We start from the raw sequence: 18,709 nt of genomic DNA, 5'->3' as shown, positions 1-18,709 counted from the left end.
TACCAAAACAAACCCATAAACATAAATCCCTAGCCTTGTACAGGTGCTAACTAAATAAAACAGACCTTGGCTGCTCATACATGGCTGAGCTAGTTCCAGCTAAAGAAAACAGCTATTGTCTTTAGCAACCACTGATACTTGCGGTTCTCTGCACGGCCTGTGCAGACTTTTCTCAGAGAGGGATTTTGGCCTCTCTTCAGCTCCAAGACCCATCCAGTCTGGTCAGCTTCCCTGATCTGACTAATGAGAACAGTTAGCCTGGTTATATGCAGGGCCAGCCAGCTGATCTAATCAAAGCCTGCAGAGCTACAATTTAACCCTATCCCTCCTGGCATTGCTGCAATACAATAATGAACGTCACCTGATTGCCAATATATATCATTTTGCTGTAATTCATTATTGTCTGCTGCACTAGTATTTACCACTATTCTGAACTATGATGAACCGCCGTAGTTGCAAACCCCACTGTGCTGAACTTATTGCTTTGTTTCTGATAACCTAGTAAACATAGAGGCACATGAATGTACAATTTGGACCCATTGTAGTCTGTGGGCGCTGTGTTATAGATCCATTCAACAGGACAGCACTTCTTAATTTCAAAAGCTTTTCATGTAGCTATTTGCTGTGAGTATCTTTTATCATGAAATAGATAAAAAAAACCTTCTGAATTTTTGCTCACTTTAAGCCACGTGTTTCGTTACTGGTGACTTTTGGTAGTAGACTGGTCCTGTCATCACCGGCAGTCTGCCTCTCAGTCTGTCAGTTCTGCAGTAGCTGTGAAAAGCCTTTATTTCCAATGACCTTTGCCCAAAGTGCTCGATGTGTGTCTCATTTCATTAATGAATCGGATGTGCCACAGATCTTGCCTTGTAGTTACATGATCTCCACATCTACCAGTTCAGGGGGCTATTTGTAAGTGATGGAGGGTAGGGGAAGCAGTTAAGCGAATCAGAGGAACAATAATTGCAGGTAACATGACCCACATACCTATAGAGCCCCCCTCCTTCCAGATACACTACACCAGATCCCTACCTCCCTTTGCCGCTATGCCTCAGTTATTATTGCCACACGATCCCCTGTCTGTGCCTTCCATTGCAGCCAGGTCAGCTGAGAGAGACACAGTCAGACAGGTTTGTTGGGAAGGGATAAGTGTCAGACACAGTGTCTGGTTCTTGGTGGGAGGACAGGTGTTCCGAGAGGCAAAGCATCAAGCATATTTAAGTAGGGTAATGATGTGTGAAAGTGAGAGAGGCGCAGTGACTAATATAATTTACATTACAGGTGGATGCCTTCAAGGAGAGGATCATGGGAGGCCGCTGAGATCGGTAGATTAACAGGATTATAAATGGGAACCAAATGGAGAACTTTGATAACCCCAATCATGCAAGACTCTACTTAATGGCCGCTCATTGAGCCGACAAATATTACCAAGTCCATAGATGTGACTTCCTGTGCCAATATGGAGCCTGCTGACCAAGTTGTGATTTCAGAAAAGAGGGTTGGACGACGCTATATTTCCAAAGCCAAGATCACAACACTGTTCACCAACACCGTATGCAACTCCCCATTGAATGTTTTTATTTCTTCTTAACAATTTCCATTTCTCTCATTTTTATTCTAATGTTCCTAGCCTTCCTAGTTTATTTTTGGTTTGTTTTATATTAATATGTTTCAATATCTTATTTTTACCTCCATTATGATTTTTTTTTCTTCCATCTTAATTCACTTTGCAGCACTCTGGCCCAAGGCTTCCCCTGTTATTGCAGCTCAGCCCTGTTTACTTGAGCCACATTACTCATATTTTTTTAATGTATTTTTCTAGCAGTCTTTGATGAATTGTTAGCAAACTTTGTAACTAATGATACTTTAGGCTCTGGGAGGCTTCTACCCCTGTTTAGGAATTTGCACCCACTGCTGAGGCAAAAAGTGGTAGTTAGTGTTAATGAATATATTGGTATCTATTATGTTTTTCATTCTGGCTTAACTATATATACATATGGCAAGAAAATACACAGCTGAAAAACTGAGTGTGTTCAATGATGTGGCCAATGCAGACGCAATGGTGTACTAGGATGTTCACTGTTATTAGAGGAACAAACATTATAGGAATATATATATGTATATATATAATATGTATATATACTGTATATGTGTGTGTGTGTCTCCTTGCCATTAGTACCGACATGCAAAAAGATTTGTTGTACAAGTGCATTCATTTAGCAGAATTTTGTAGTAATTGAGACTCTTTTTTTTCAAATGATTGGGGTTCCAATACAATACCAAACCAAACTTTTAATAATCCCGGACAACCCCTTTAACACCTTAAGGCTGTGTACCCACGATGAGCTTTTATTGCATATTTGACGTTGAGTATTTTCGCTGTGGCAAAAACGCAGCATGTTACAGTATCGGCAAAGTGTATGGGCTTTATAGAAATCTCTTGCCCACTGGGCTTCTTTTTTATGCTGCATAAACTGACATGCGCTGTGTGATTCCAGTCTGCAGAATGCGAATTTCTCTTGCTAGTACGCTGACTTTTTTGTGCAGAATTTCCCCATAGATGTGCATTAGTTGCTGAAAATCTGCTGGTAAAAAGGCACATGTGTTTTTAGTGCATTTCCGCAATGGAAATGTGTCAACAACACATGTAATCCGCACCAGATAATGTAAAATACCAGGAAGCAGCTTTATTTAAAGCAGTGTTCCCCAACTCCGGGCCTCAAGAGCCACTAACAGGTCATGTTTTCAGGATTTCCTTAGTATTGCACAGGTGATAATTGCATCACCTGCACAGGCAATAAATCCATCATCTGTGCAATACTAAGGAAATCCTGAAAACATGACCTGTTGGTGGCTCTTGAGGACCGGAGTTGGGGAACACTGATTTAAAGCATGACACACCAGAGACAAAAAACAAAACGGAGGGTGAAAAACACAATAAAAACGTATGTTAAAAAAAAGATCACAAAGACAAAATTAAAAAAGTGACCTAATTTACAGAATAGATGCAGAAATGGTGCGGAAATACTGCAACGTCAAAAACTGACCAAATACTGATAGTGGGTGATTGTATTATAAGGGTCTGTGCACACTATATGTTTTTGTCGCATTTTTTCTGCTCAGTTTTGTCACAAAACCTGAACAATTTCCTAGTACCAGCAAAGTGAATGAGAAACCTGAAGTCTGGTGCACACGTTGCTTATTTTTCCCTTGCAAATTTACAACAGATGTAATTCTGCACAGCGTCAATTCTTTTAGGCTATGTGCACACGTTGCGGATTTTGCTGCGGATCCGCAGCGGTTTTGACGCAGCGGATTCGCAGCAGTTTCCATGAGTTTACAGCACCATGTAAACCTATGGAAAACAAAATCCGCAGTGCACATGGTGCGGAAAAAAACGTGTTTAAACGCTGCATTGTTTATTCCACATCATGTCAATTCTTTGTGCGGATTCCGCATTGGTTTACACCTGCTCCTCAATAGGAATCCACAGGTGTAAAACCGCAGGTGGAATCCGCACAAAAACCGCGGTAAATCCGCAGGTAATCCGCAGTGCGGTTTACCTGTGGATTTTCAAAAACAGGTGTGGAAAAATCCGCAGAGGTTCCATTGATGTATGCACATAGCCTTAGTGTTTTTGCTGCAGATTTCACTCATACTTTTATGAGCGGGAAAACACATAAAAACATGTATGTTATGCTGCTTTTTTCTTCCTGCCAACACATCAGTATTTGCTCACATTTGCAGGCAGATTTTTCTGCGGTAAATACTGACCATGTGCACAAACCTTTCCCTACATTTACACTAGGTTGTAACATAAGAGGTAACACATAGATAACATAATGGATGAAACTAAGACATAAAATTAAGCCACAGACATTTTGCAAGTGTTCAGTTTTCTTCCAGCTATAACATAGAAATTCTATAATCTTTATCCCATTGGTTCTTCTACTGCCATATTCACGTTACTCAATGGCATTTTTTTTATTTCAGAGACGTACTCCTGGAGAAAATTCAAGGAAATTTCAGGATATCTTACAGCTCCCAGATAGATCAAGATTAAGTCAGTGCCTCCAGAAAGCAAGAATCACTGGAATCTTTCTTCAATCCGTGAGTCTAAATACGGTTTTGCTGGATCAAGCCATAACAATTTGCAAAACTAGAATATTTTTTTGCCTATGCGCATTTTGTTGTTTATAGGGGGAAGGTAGTGATACAACAGAAGATACTGTGTCTGAGTCAGGGGCGGCTGTAGATTTAGACTCTTTGGTGCCTACACACGATGAGCAAGGACGACCAATACCAGAATGGAAGAGGCAGGTGATGGTGCGCAGACTGCAATCTCACCTGGAAGAAGAAGCCAAACCGGTAATCTTATAGGGAAGATACCTGATACAGTTATGGCAAAAGTTTTGGCACCCTTGAAATTGTTACAGAAAATGAAATATTTCTCCCAGAAAATTATTGCAATTACACATGTTTTGTTATACACATGTTTATTTCTCTTGTGTATGTTGGATCAACACAAAAAAATGAGAAAAAAAGGCAAATTGGAAATAATTTCACACAAACCCCCCAAAACAGGCTGTACAAGAGTGTTGGCATCTTTTCAAAATTGAGTAAACAACTTTGTTTCAAGAATGTGATGCTCGTTCAAACTCACTTGTAGCAAGTAACAGGTGGGGTCAATATGAAAATCACACCTGAAGCCAGAGAGAAAGGGGAGAGACGTTAACTTAATATTTGCATTGTGTATCTGTGTGTGCCACACTTAGCATGGAGAACAGAAAGAAGAGAACAGAACTGTCTGAGGACTTGAAAACCAAAATTGTTGAACAATATAAAAAATCTCAAAATCCAGCTCCAGAGATCTTCTTTATGCTCCTTTGTCCACGGTGCAAAACATAATCAAGTTTACAACCCATGACACTGTAGCTAATCTCCCTGGAAGTGGATGGCAGAGAAAATTTGATGAATGGTTTCAATATGGGATAGTCTGGATGGTGGATAAACAGCCCCAATCAAGTTCCAAAGAAATTCAAGCTGTCCTGCATCCCCAGGATGTGTCAGTGCAAATTATCCGTTGACATTTAAATGAAATGAAACGCTATGTCACGAGACCCAAGGGACACCACTACTGACATAGAGACATAAAAAAGCTAGACTGCAGTTTGCCAAAATCTACGTGAGTAAGCCAAAATCCTTCTGGGAATGTGTCTTGTGGACAGATGAGGCCAAAATAGAGCTTTTTGGTAAAGCACATCATTTTACTGAAAATGCAATGAGGCCTATAAAGAAAAGAACACAGTACCTACAGTCAAATATGGTGGAGATTCAAAGATGTTTTGGGGTTGTTTTGCTGCCTCAGGTACTGTGTGCTTTGAGTATGTGCATGGATCATGAAGTCTGAAGATTGCTAATAGATTTTGGGTCACAATATAATGCCCAGTGGCAGAAAGCTGTGATTGCGCACTAGGTCATGGGTCTTCCAGCAGGACAATGATCCCAAACATACTTCAAGAGGCACCCAGATATAGATGGAAACAAAAGCTCTGGAGAGTTCTGAAGTGGCCAGCAATGAATTGGATCTAAATCCCATTGAACACCTGCAGAGAGATCTTAACCCCTGCGTGACCTTCGCCGTACTAGTACTGCACAGGTCGCTTCTCTCCCTTCGATGTGGGCTCCGGTGGTGAGCCCACATGTTTCTCGGCACATGTCAGCTGTTTTGAACAGCTGACATCTGCCCGCAACAGCTGCGGATGGATCGCGATTAAATACTGCTGTTAAACTCTGACAGCAGCATTTAACGCTTGCTTCCAGCCATTGGGCTGCAAATCAAAATAAAACAATAAAAAAATCAAACATACACATATTTGGTATCACCGGTTTCAGAATCGCCCGATCTATCAATGAAAAAAAGGATTAACCCGATTGCTAAACGGTGTAGTGAGAAAAAAAGTCAAAATGCCAGAATTACATTTTTTTGGTCGCCGCGACACTGCATTAAAATGCAATAATGGGTGATCAAAACACCATATCTGCACCAAAATGGTATCAATAAAAATGTCAGCTCGGCACACAAAAAAAATAAGCCCTCATCCAACCCGAAATCATGAAAAATGGAGACACGGTATCGAAAAATGGCGCAATTTTTTTTTATTTTTTTAACAAACTGGATTTTTTTTCCATCACTTAAATAAAAAAGAACCTAGACATGTTTGGTGTCTATGAACTCGTAATGACCCGGAGAATCATAATGGTGGTCAGTTTTAGTATTTGGTGAACATGGTAAAAAAAAATAATCCAAAAACCGTTGTGAATTTGCACTTTTTTTGCAATTTCATCGCACTTTAAATTTTTTTCCATTTTTGAGTACACAATATGGTAAAACCAATGGTTTTGTTCAAACTTACAAATTCTCTCTCAAAAACCAAGCCCTCACATGGCCATATTTACGGAAAAATAAAAAGTTATGGCTCTGGGAAGAAGGAAAGAAAAACGGAAACGCAAAAACGAAAAAGGGCAAGTTTTCTAAGGGGTTAAAATAGCTGTTGAGAAAAGGCACCCTTCAAATATGAGTGACTTGGGGCAGTTTGCTAAAGAAGAGTGGTCCAAAATTCCTGTTGAGAGGTGTAACAAGTTTGTTGATGGTTATAGGAAGCGATTTATTGCAGTTATTTGTTCCAAAGGGTTTGCAGCCAAATATTAAGTTGAAGGAGCCAACAATTTTTTCTGGCTCTTTTTTTAGAGTTTTGTGCGAAATTATGTCAAATTTTCCTTTTTTTTATGTTTTGCTTTGTGTTGTTCTAATACACACAAAGTAAGTAAACATGTAACAAAACATGTGCAATTGCAATAATTTTCTGGGAGAAATACTACATTTTCCGGAACAATTTTAAAGGTCCCAATAAGACTGTATTTACCATTGCAGAAATTACCTTGCTTCGCATTATGTACTTTGTAGATCCAAGTTTCCCTAATCTATGAGCTGCAGTCCAATTGTTACAGTCTCTACAGACTGTGTTATCATCCTTTCTAGGATATCATTTATGGGTTGATTATTCACAAATGTTTCCAAGAATTGTCTATAAAGGTACCTTCACACTAAGCGACGCTGCAGCGATATCGACAACGATGCCGATCGCTGCAGCGTCGCTGTGTGGTCGCTGGAGAGCTGTCACACAGACAGCTCTCCAGCGACCAACGATGCCGAAGTCCCTGGGTAACCAGGGTAAACATCGGGTTGCTAAGCGCAGGGCCGCGCTTAGTAACCCGATGTTTACCCTGGTTACCAGTGTAAATGTAAAAAAACAAACACTACATACTTACATTCGCGTCCCCCGGCATCCGCTTCTCTGCACTGTGTAAGCGCCGGCAGTAGCAGGGCACAGCGGTGACGTCACTGCTGTGCTTTGCTTTACGGCCGGCACTGACACATTCAGTGCAGGAAGCTCTGAGCAGCAGCGTGGACGGCGGGGGACGTGACAGACATCAGAGGGTGAGTATGTACTGGTTTTTTTTTTACTTTTACAATGGTAACCAGGGTAAATATCGGGTTACTAAGAGCGGCCCTGCGCTTAGTGTGGCGCCCCCACTGCCGCAGGGCCGAGGGGTACCCGGTACCGGGCCTGTGTGAGTCTCTGCTCTGGGGTTGTCACGGCGGCTAGGCCCCGGTCCGTTACCCTGACGTGGGGCGCACAGTGAATAATAGGTGTGGATGATGGTGGGGATGCTGTGGTGGTGCGGTGCAGTAAATGACGAGGACACCAGGTTGCAGTCTCTTTACCTCTTTACTGAAGATCTCTGGGTCCTCAGTCCGGAACACGGTTCACCAGGCTGCGCAAGTCCGGCCGGTCCAATGGCACCTCCAGAGTTCTCCTCACAGGTGGAAATCGGTGCCTTCCTACTAGCGCTATGTGTTGTGGTCCTTCCCTGCTGTGCTTACGGAAAGTCCCCACAACTGTTGTGTCTGTTTCTGATGTTCCCTCACAACTCGATTAGATGATGTTCTGCTAATCCTCCGTCCCTCCTTGATGTTCTGGTTGGGACGGGACCCGTTTGACGGGTAGGCTCGGAGCTCTTCCGGGACCCTAGAGTCGCCCCTCTCCACAAGTTGCCCCCCAAGACTGCATAGGTGATATGTGTTAGACAGCCCGCCTTAGACTGACTGTCCTGCCGCGGTTTGGAGTATTGCTTGAAGCTGAATATTATTCTACTCCCTCGGCGTTCCGGCCACCGGTAGTGCGCCTCAGTAGGATGTTGCTTCGGTCTTACAGCACGACTCCTACTGGTATTTCTCCTTTGCGTGATCTCGTTTCTCACTCAGCACAATCTATCTCGCTTTTTATCCTTTCTTGGGGACTGCCGCTACCCGGAGCAGGCACGGTCCCGTTACGTTCTTTCTTGTTGCCAAGCCTCTGTCAGGATCCCACCCCTGACAGAGACCCTACTGTATCTTCCCCCACAACACCCTCTGCCACAAGGTGTTGCCTGGTTCCAACCCAGTCAGCTTTCTGATCTAACTTCCTGCCTGACCCCCAGTTTACCCACTATGGTGGGGAGTGGCCTAATGAATAGCACCCTTAGCTCCCCCCGGAGGCCCAGCTGTGAAATGTATTGGTGTCTGTGATACCTGATCAGATGAACTCCTTCAGTGCCATCAGACGCACCATAGCTCCCCATAGTGGCGGAGCCACAGTACTGCAATGACCAGGACTCTGGGGCGCTGCACTCCCCCCTGGTTAAACACAGTACTCCGGGACTGGGAAGAAAACAACAATACAAGTTAGCAAAAAGACATACAGTTTTGTTGAGTGCAATAACAATAAGTATACTTGAACAGGCTTCCCTTTATGGGAGGTAAGGACACTTGAACGTTACAAACATGGTTAACATTATAAATTACAGGCTATAAATAACTCCTGTTACCCCACCGGGTATTCTACTAAGTGCAAAATTGTTGAACAATAATTTAACATTGCCTTTAAGGACATACACTCTGTATCCACTAAAGACCTTCCTATAATCACATTATAAGGTAATTTAACTTTTTCATTCTCCTTCTTTAGATCTGCAGGACCGCCTGTCCTATCGGCACCAGACCTTCTGCCTCTCCTTTCGGTTACAGGACCGCCCCGTTCAGCCAGGGCCTACTGCCTTTTCAACTACTATACACAGTATAGAACATAACATTACTTTCAGTTTAAGAGCACTGAGCCATCTCTACATGACTCCTATGAGGACTCAGGGTTTACCTTCTATCCTAACTATCTATCAACATTATCAAAACATTTTCTATTGAACATTAAGCCTTCTCATTTTCTTTCTTTCTATCATGCATGCTGGACACCACGTCTACCTCTACGGGCCCACTGCATCCTTCTTCTATCTTTCACCTTTTTCTTCTCAGAGAACATCATCAGTATTTCTTCACAATTAACTAATTAAATACATATAACTTTCTCATGTCGACATTATCATCTCTTTCTTTGGTCAAGACATTATTGCTTCCTATCTTAAGCAATATCACAGTTTAAGCGCAACAAATGAACATCCCCTTTAAGAGGGGACCAAGTCTCTATGAGGTAGCACGCCTTCTCAAGCTACCAGTCCTTACTCAGCAAAGGTTCCAGTGTGGTATCTTCACAAAGAGTCCTTCTTTAAGTAAAACCAGTAGGGAGCGCCTTTAATAAGGTGCAAACTATATACAAGAAGTTCGGATCATGCACTGTTCATGATTTCAGCAGTTCTGTAAACTTTGTGCAAACTTTAGAAAAAACAAACAAAAGCAAAACAATAGGGATCCCAGGTCCACAGAAGGATCCCCTTAAGAGTTAACCCTGGACGGGTTCAGCAGCAAAATAAGAGAACAGTAACTATATACAGTTTCAGGTTTCCGAGGTTTATTCTTCTAAGTCTGGGGGTGGTCTCCCCCCCCCCCCCCCGGTGGAGGCAGCACCCGAGCTGGTAGTTGGTCTCTCAGGTGCCCTCAGATCAGCCGGTGCCTGAATTTGAAGGCTAATCCTGCTTGCAAGTTCTGGAGCCGCTACGAGGCGTACGGTGGTGATAGGAATAAGATCTGGCAAATCGGGATCATTCATGATCGGGGCAACAGGGGGCGCTCTCTCAGGCTCACACCGTCGAACGTTCCGGGCACACCATCCTTGCGCACTCCGATGGCGGGTGTAGGTCACCTGATCCCCCCTTTGTAACGGATCACCATTTCGGCTGCAGCAGGGGGTCTTCACGTTATAGCTAGTAACAAAGACATCGGTTGGTAGCCCCAGTTCCTGTATGGAGCCCCATCCCCTCTTCGGGTGGTAGGCCAGCACGGTTCCCCGCTTTACCACGTCTTTCTTGCCGGGAGTAGACTTCCTACGTTGTGTGTCTGGCGGTGCGGTCTCGTCTCGATCTTTCCAGTGTTGTATTAGACATTGCTTATACTGTTCCCAGGTAAGCACCGCAAGGGTGAGGCCATCCTCCCGGGTCCCATCCGGCCCGGTCCAGGGGGTGTCCCACTGAAGGATCACTCCATCTGGGCCCACATCTACGGGTTCTCCCCTCTTGGTTGGTAGCGGGGGCACCAGCTTTCCCATCGCGTTAGAGGTGAGGATGACCCGCTCCACCAAGAAGGAACGATCATTGCTGGGGTGAGGAACGGTCACTGGAGCGGGATCGGTCAGGGGAGCCGGATCGGTCGGGAGAGCAGAATCGACCAGGGGAGTAGGGACGCCGTCCATACCTGCGCCTGATGTGATTCCACCGGTGTCGCCCCGGTCCGTTGACAAGGACACTGGAATCGGCTGCAGTCCGAACCGCGGCTCCTCCGGCGTCACCTCTTGATGTAGCTCCGCCCTCCATGGTTCCGTGGCTGGGATAGGCAGGCTCGGCTCCTCTACTGGTGGTGGACGCGGGTCCGCCTCTAATGGGTAAGGGCAGGCCGGGATCACCTCGCCGTCGCTCGGGCACTTGCTGTTCATCGTCGCTGTCGGGCATTCGGCGACAACGCATGCACCTGGCTCTGCCATTTCTCCAAGGTCGGCCTCCTTCTTCACCTCGTTCCCGCCGTTGGAAATCAGGGGGCTGTTCTCTGCTTTGAGGCAGGTCACCGCTTTGCAGCAAGAGATGCAGGGGGCGGTCGCCGTTTCTGGCGCCACTTTGATAGGCTCCTTCCATGGCACGCCCTTCTTCTTCTTTGGCGCAGCAATGGCGGCGATTTTGGCGGGAACTTCTAGCAGCAAGCAGCAATGCACAACTCTTCTAGTAAAGTACAGTAAATCACAATTCCAAGGCACACATGACCTGTTTCTTCAGGCTTAAGTAGATCCTGTTCGTGACGCCAAGTTGTGGCGCCCCCACTGCCGCAGGGCCGAGGGGTACCCGGTACCGGGCCTGTGTGAGTCTCTGCTCTGGGGTTGTCACGGCGGCTAGGCCCCGGTCCGTGACCCTGCCGTGGGGCGCACAGTGAATAATAGGTGTGGATGATGGTGGGGATGCTGTGGTGGTGCGGTGCAGTAAATGACGAGGACACCAGGTTGCAGTCTCTTTACCTCTTTACTGAAGATCTCTGGGTCCTCAGTCCGGAACACGGTTCACCAGGCTGCGCAAGTCCGGCCGGTCCAATGGCACCTCCAGAGTTCTCCTCACAGGTGGAAATCGGTGCCTTCCTACTAGCGCTATGTGTTGTGGTCCTTCCCTGCTGTGCTTACGGAAAGTACCCCACAACTGTTGTGTCTGTTTCTGATGTTCCCTCACAACTCGATTAGATGATGTTCTGCTAATCCTCCGTCCCTCCCTGATGTTCTGGTTGGGACGGCACCCGTTTGACGGGTAGGTTCGGAGCTCTTCCGGGACCCTAGAGTCGCCCCTCTCCACAAGTTGCCCCCCAAGACTGCATAGGTGATATGTGTTAGACAGCCCGCCTTAGACTGACTGTCCTGCCGCGGTTTGGAGTATTGCTTGAAGCTGAATATTATTCTACTCCCTCGGCGTTCCGGCCACCGGTAGTGCGCCTCAGTAGGATGTTGCTTCGGTCTTACAGCACGACTCCTACTGGTATTTCTCCTTTGCGTGATCTCGTTTCTCACTCAGCACAATCTATCTCGCTTTTAATCCTTTCTTGGGGACTGCCGCTACCCGGAGCAGGCACGGTCCCGTTACGTTCTTTCTTGTTGCCAAGCCTCTGTCAGGATCCCACCCCTGACAGAGACCCTACTGTATCTTCCCCCACAACACCCTCTGCCACAAGGTGTTGCCTGGTTCCAACCCAGTCAGCTTTCTGATCTAACTTCCTGCCTGACCCCCAGTTTACCCACTATGGTGGGGAGTGGCCTAATGAATAGCACCCTTATCTCTCCCCGGAGGCCCAGCTGTGAAATGTATTGGTGTCTGTGATACCTGATCAGATGAACTCCTTCAGTGCCATCAGACGCACCATAGCTCCCCATAGTGGCGGAGCCACAGTACTGCAACGACCAGGACTCTGGGGCGCTGCACTTAGTAACCCGATATTTACCCTGGTTACCATTGTAAAACATCGCTGGCATCGTTGCTTTTGCTGTCAAACACGACGATACACGGCGATCTGACGACCAAATAAAGTTCTGAACTTTCAGCAACGACCAGCGATATCACAGCAGGATCCAGATCGCTGCTGCGTGTCAAACACAACGATATCGCTATCCAGGACGCTGCAACGTCACGGATCGCTATCGTTATCGCTGCAAAGTCATTTAGTGTGAAGGTACCTTTAGAAATGTGTGGCTCTAGTCACTATTTACGGACACACCGTGAGATGGGGAAGTCAGAGAGGCCGCGATGAAAAGCCAAAAGGTTATGTCATAAAGAGAGGGTTAAGACAAAGGCATAATCAGGTCACAGTCGGAGGTAAAAATTCCAAGAAGGTAGCAAATCAAGATAAGGAGCTAGGCAAATGGATTGTCAAAGGCAAATCCAAGGTTGGTTAAAAAAAATACTAGAACTTACAACAGAGAGCAAATACACACCAAACTAAGCAGAGCTACAACTTGGAAAGAAAAGAGGCAGATAGGTAAGTGGCTTAATATGTATTTCAAAGTCAAACTGACTCCTACTTCAGGACAACAGCATGTAGTCATCTACATGTTGTTGTCTTGAACAAGGAGTCAGTTTGACTTTTAAAAGCGTTGACATTAAACCACTTACATCTTTCTCAGTCCTTGGATCCTGTTTTATATCAATCAAGCAGCGCAAAACAGTTCTACACTCTTTGATACTGACAACTCAGCACGCCCCTGCCCCAGATTGAGCAGTTGAGCTGCCACTCACCACACTGAGAGGAGGAATCGTGACAAAATCAATTGTTTTAGATGATTATTACAAAAATTAGACAAATACTACACTGACTTAATTGCATTTTACAGGGAGAATTGCGATACTCTCATGCACGGAGTGCTTTACTGGGTCCATATGGTGAGTTAGTTACTGAAGAGGAGCTCCGTGTCTTTGATGGGCAGATGGAAGGACTTCGTCGTCGTAGAGAATGTCAGCAATATGAGAAGGAATTAAAAAGAAAGGTAAAACAGCTGCAAGATCGTTTACCAACGCCTCTGATCAATGTCAGCATCAATACAGAGCTTCTTCAGCAGACAGAGGATCCAGAATGGTGTCACTGCATGTCAGATGTGATCAGTAGTATCTCCAATCTTCTGTGCAGCACTAATGGTACATCAGATTCTACTAATGAAATTGTCAAAACAAGAAGGAATCGTTCTCCTTCACCTTCACCGATAAAAGAGCTTCTCCAGTGTGGAGTGTCAGTACGAAGACTAAAGGTTCAGTTTGAGAAGCAACCACATGGTCGATCTCCAATTAAGTCTTCTAAAGTAAAACCAGAACCAGAAGACACCAGTGATTCTGGGATAAGTTCAGAAGAGTCTCCTTCACTCAGGGGGTCTCCTGTCCCCTCTAAGACATTAAGAAAAGAACGTATTATCCTCTTGTTTTTAAGCCATTGGAAGAGGTCCGCATACTCGGTGCATGCTGCATTAAGAGCTACAGAGACCACAGATTCCCAAGAATCTGTGAAGGGTGATAATCATGATCAGGATACACAACATAATGATCTTCCCAATATGATCCAAACAATAGAGGGCATGGACATAATGAAAGGTAACACGTGTGATGAGGAAATATCCAACAAGGAGCCTCTTATTGATTCAATGGGAGGGAAAAAGCAAATAATGTTACACATAAAAAATGATATGATATCCCAGAATATTCAGGACAGTGATGACCTTACCAATGGTAAAGACGCTTTGGTACGGAATAACCCTCCTCGTGTAGGTGGAATTTTAGAACAACTACTAAAGCAAAGAACAACAGTTCAACGTCTAATTGGAAGTTGGCGCACCGTATCTCCAGATGTCCCCATCTCTTCCAGACATTCATCAAATTCATCACCTGACAATTTGCTGTCAACATCTAGTGGCCAGACACCTATAAATCATGACAGTCTTACGCTGGACTTGTTCATGTTGGGATACTTTAGACTTCTCGAGCAAGAGCTACCAGAAGAGGAAAGACGTATGAGGCATCTGCTCTGTTTTGAAGTGTTTGATCAGCTGGGACGTTATGGCTGGCCAACAGCTAGAGAATTCCACTGCACCGTCTTACAGGAGATCGCCACTGGAAGACGCACTTGGACTGATGGTTTTGAGGACATCAAAGTTCGATTTTTTGGACCTGAAGCACAGAATGTGGAACAAAACAGAAATGCCCACATTTCTGATAGCAATGACATATGTCAGTGTATTGAGAGAAGCTTTTCATTCTGGAAAGAGAAGGAAGCTGAAATATTTGGCGCAGAATCATAAACAGTTGAAACAGTTGTCAGTATTGAAAGTAAATGTACTGTGATACTTCTAAAAAAGACCAACTCTTTGAGAAGACCAGCCCAGTCTACATCATTTTTTAAAAAAAAATTTTACCTTTTTTTTTTGACCATCCCCTAGAGGATCATTTTTCACTTCAAATTTGGGTTCTTGGCTCAAAGTATTTTACAGTAGTTTTATGACTGCATATTTTCCGTCACTTATTGGATAACATCAATGCTACTAGGAGATCATTATAGCTTTATATTTTAATCTAAAACATTTCTCAAGACACCATGCATTGTTTTTCTCATAAAGTAATGGAATTATTGGCTATTAAATGTAAGATGGTGATGGGCAGCAAGCAATAAAAGCACTTACATATATCGAAAAATACATATGTGTTAACTATGGGTGTCAAATCCAATATCCTCATTAAACTAAAATACTGAGTAACTGAATGTATATACAGTATGTTGGGGCACAGCTGCTAATTTAAGATTACATTGACTTTTGAATACTTTTTTTACATATACCGTAGTATTAATTTGTATTAAAATTTGAGTAACTTTGTAAATACATTGTAATTTTCTCATCTCTGGTCTAAACATACAGGTGCATCTCAAAAAATTAGAATATCATCAAAAGGTTAATTTATTTCATTTCTTCAATACGAAAAGTGAAACTCATATATTAGATAGAGTCATTAAAAACAGTGTGATCTATTTCAAGTGTTTATTTCCGTTAATGTTGATTATTATGGCTTGCAGCCAATGAAAACCCAAAAGTCATTATCTCAGTAAATTAGAATACTTTATAACACCAGCTTGAAAAAATGATTTTAAAATCCGAAATGTTGGCCTACTGAAATGTATGTTCAGTAAATGCACTCAATACTTGGTCTGGGGTCCTTTTGCATCAATTACTGCATCAATGGGGCGTGGCATGGAGGCGATCAGCCTGTGGCACTGCTGAGGGGTTATGGAAGCCCAGGTTGCTTTGATAGCAGTCTTCAGCTCGTCTGCATTGTTGGATCTGGTGTCTCTCATCTTCCTCTTGACAATACCCCATAGATTCTCTATGGGGTTAAGGTCAGGCGAGTTTGCTGCCAATCAAACACAGTGATACTGTTGTTTTTAACCCCTTTCTGCCAGCTGACGGAATAGTACGTCAGCTGGCAGATCCCCTGCTTTGAGGTGGGCTCCGGCGGTGAAAAAATAACCTAGACATGTTAGGTGTCTATGAACTCGTAATGACCTGGAGAATCATAATGGCAGGTCAGTTTTAGCATTTGGTGAACCTAGCAAAAAACCCAAACAAAAAACAAGTGTGATATTGCACTTTTTTTGCAATTTCATCACACTTGGAATTTTTTTCCCGTTTTCTGTTACACAGCATGGTAAAACCATGGCCAGTGGCTTTCCTGACCCGAGAGTGACAGCTGCAAAGAAATACATGCTGTCATGATCGGCTCTGGAAACCGACGGCCAGTCTGAGCATTGTGTTGCAATCCTTGTCCAAGTTATACAGCTGTCTAACCCTTCCTTAAGGGTACCGTCACACATTGAAATTTCCATCGCTACGACGTTACGATTCGTGACGTTCTAGCGATATCGTTACGATATCGCTGTGTCTGACACGCTACTGCGATCAGACACCCTGCTGAGAATCGTACGTCGTAGCAGATCGTTTGGAACTTTCTTTCGTCGCTTGATCACCCGCTGACATCGCTGGATCGTTGCGCTCTGCTCTCACTGTACGGCTGCACTCAGAGCAGGAAGCAGACGGCAAGGGACCTGAAGGACACCGACGGGTGAGTATGTACTGTTTGTTTTTTTACGTTTACGCTGGTAACCAGGGTAAACATCGGGTTACTAAGCGCGGCCCTGCGCTTAGTTACCCGATGTTTACCCTGGTTACCCGGGGACTTCGGCATCGCTCCAGCGCCGTGATTGCAACGTGTGACCGCAGTCTACGACGCTGGAGCGATGATCATACGACGCTGCGACGTCACGAATCGTGCCGTCGCAGCGATGAAAATTTCAATGTGTGACGGTACCCTTAGACTCACAGTCAGACGCCTCTCACCTAGCCAAATCAGATCTTCTGCTTTGCCCTGATGAGTGTCTGACACGTGTCTGCAAATGGAATGTCTGGTTTGGTTTCTTCTGGTGTGACCCAGCTCAGTAAAGGGTCAATATTGACTTTAAGAATTGCTACTTCCAATAATCCAAGTCCTTTTCCTCTCTGAAGAGGCTATTTGCTAAAAAATGTAAACTGCGTTAATTAACTGTGCACTGAAAATCCTAAAAAAAAATGTCATATGCTACCATCTCTGGTGTTATAATCTATTGGAAGATAAAAATGAGAAGAATTAAATTATGCTTAGAATAAAATTCTGCTATATCCCCCCTACCCCTCCTGACATATGACCCCTGGACTATCCTGATGCTTGGAAGTGTGTGTGTTCAACTTTAAAACTCTTGGGAGGGGGCAGCTGAGACTGGCAAGGAATGTGCCAGAAGGACGGCCATCGAGTGGGTGATCTATTAATAATCTTCCCCCCGAGCTGTGAGCTCAGAGACATTAGAAATACTGTATACTTTTGCCAAAGGAGCCGGACAGACTCACGGCCATTCTGTGCTTCCAGATCTGGTGAGTTATGGCTGATAAATAATGTAAAGTTAATGTGGAGGGGTTCTTGGGTATTTTCAGTGGTGCACATTTAATGCAATATTTGAGGTCGTGCCACGCTTGTTTTCATGTCCCAGGTTATTTTGAAGGGTGTTATTGCGTCATCAGTCACAGATACAAGTTGCCATTTCTTGTGTTTTTCTGCAGAGATATAACATATTTAGGGACGTTTTGCTTCTCTTACCACTTTTATTTAGTCATTTACTTTATATTAATCATGTGATCTGCATAAATCCTTAATGTTTCTCATTTTTTTTAAACATCCCATTCGTAACAATACTCTTTCTAATGGTTGGGTTCTGCACAGATTTTAGATGCCGCATTGTAAGTACACTAGTATAAAAAAAGTAATTTTTGCAATTGCTGTATATGTCTGGTGCTGCATGTGCCCCTTGGGCTAATATTAGTGGTATCACTGGTAGTAGTGCATGATAAGTTACTGGAATTGCAAAGTGCAATCACCACAATGCATAAAATTGCTGTAAAGGACGGACCTAATGGGCACAATGGCACAGGGTGAAAGCTGCTTTGTCACCCAGGATTTGACTATATGAAGGTTCCGTTTTGATAACCTCCAGTCTTCATGCACAGAAAATCTTAATATATTAAAATTGGGAGATGACCCCGACTGGAAATACAGCCTTGTAAATATGCCCTGAGGCTGGCTGGTTATTAATCCTCTCATTGCAGACTTGCTCCTATGGGATTTACTAATTGTCCCTTGTACCGTTGGAGTTAGTACAGCAGACCCCTTCCGCTCAGACAGCTGATAAGTGACATTTTCAGAATTGCTGCAGCTGAAGGACGTCCCCACTAGTTAGTGCCTATTGTAGAATGGTACAGATAATACTCTAAGATACGAGTCCACTTTTCAATTAAGCAGGAAACATCCGTCTGATTCTGAAGCATCTGTTAACACTCTGGCATCAAGACGGATTAAGCCCAACACAATGTAAATGACGGGGAGCAGGAGTTACTCTGCAGGATGGATGTCTGTGGCAAGCTCCATTCCCTTACATAATACAAAAATGACTAAAGATGTCATGAAACTGTTGTATTAGATTACCAGTTTGTCTCCATTCCCAGCATGAATGATTAATCATCACTGATTGATGCTATTTGATGCATCTTGGTTATACCGCATTCACACATGGATGTGTCAT

General features: G+C 44.1%; 1 protein-coding gene across 1 annotated transcript in view; it reads left to right on the top strand.

Moving 5' to 3' along the window:
* Positions 1-17,379: 17,379 nt before the first annotated feature.
* Positions 17,380-18,709, top strand: part of KLHL30 (kelch like family member 30) — a 78,709-nt gene continuing 77,379 nt past the window's right edge. The window contains exon 1 of the mRNA XM_077291037.1: positions 17,380-17,507. The gene's annotated coding sequence lies outside the window, so the exon portion shown is untranslated. The remainder of the gene's footprint in view (positions 17,508-18,709) is intronic.

Source organism: Ranitomeya variabilis, chromosome 2 (genome assembly GCF_051348905.1).
Source record: "Ranitomeya variabilis isolate aRanVar5 chromosome 2, aRanVar5.hap1, whole genome shotgun sequence".
NCBI classification, from domain to species: Eukaryota; Metazoa; Chordata; class Amphibia; order Anura; family Dendrobatidae; genus Ranitomeya; species Ranitomeya variabilis.
The sequence above is the reverse complement of the archived record's forward strand: the minus strand, read 5'-3'. Positions and strand labels throughout refer to the sequence as shown.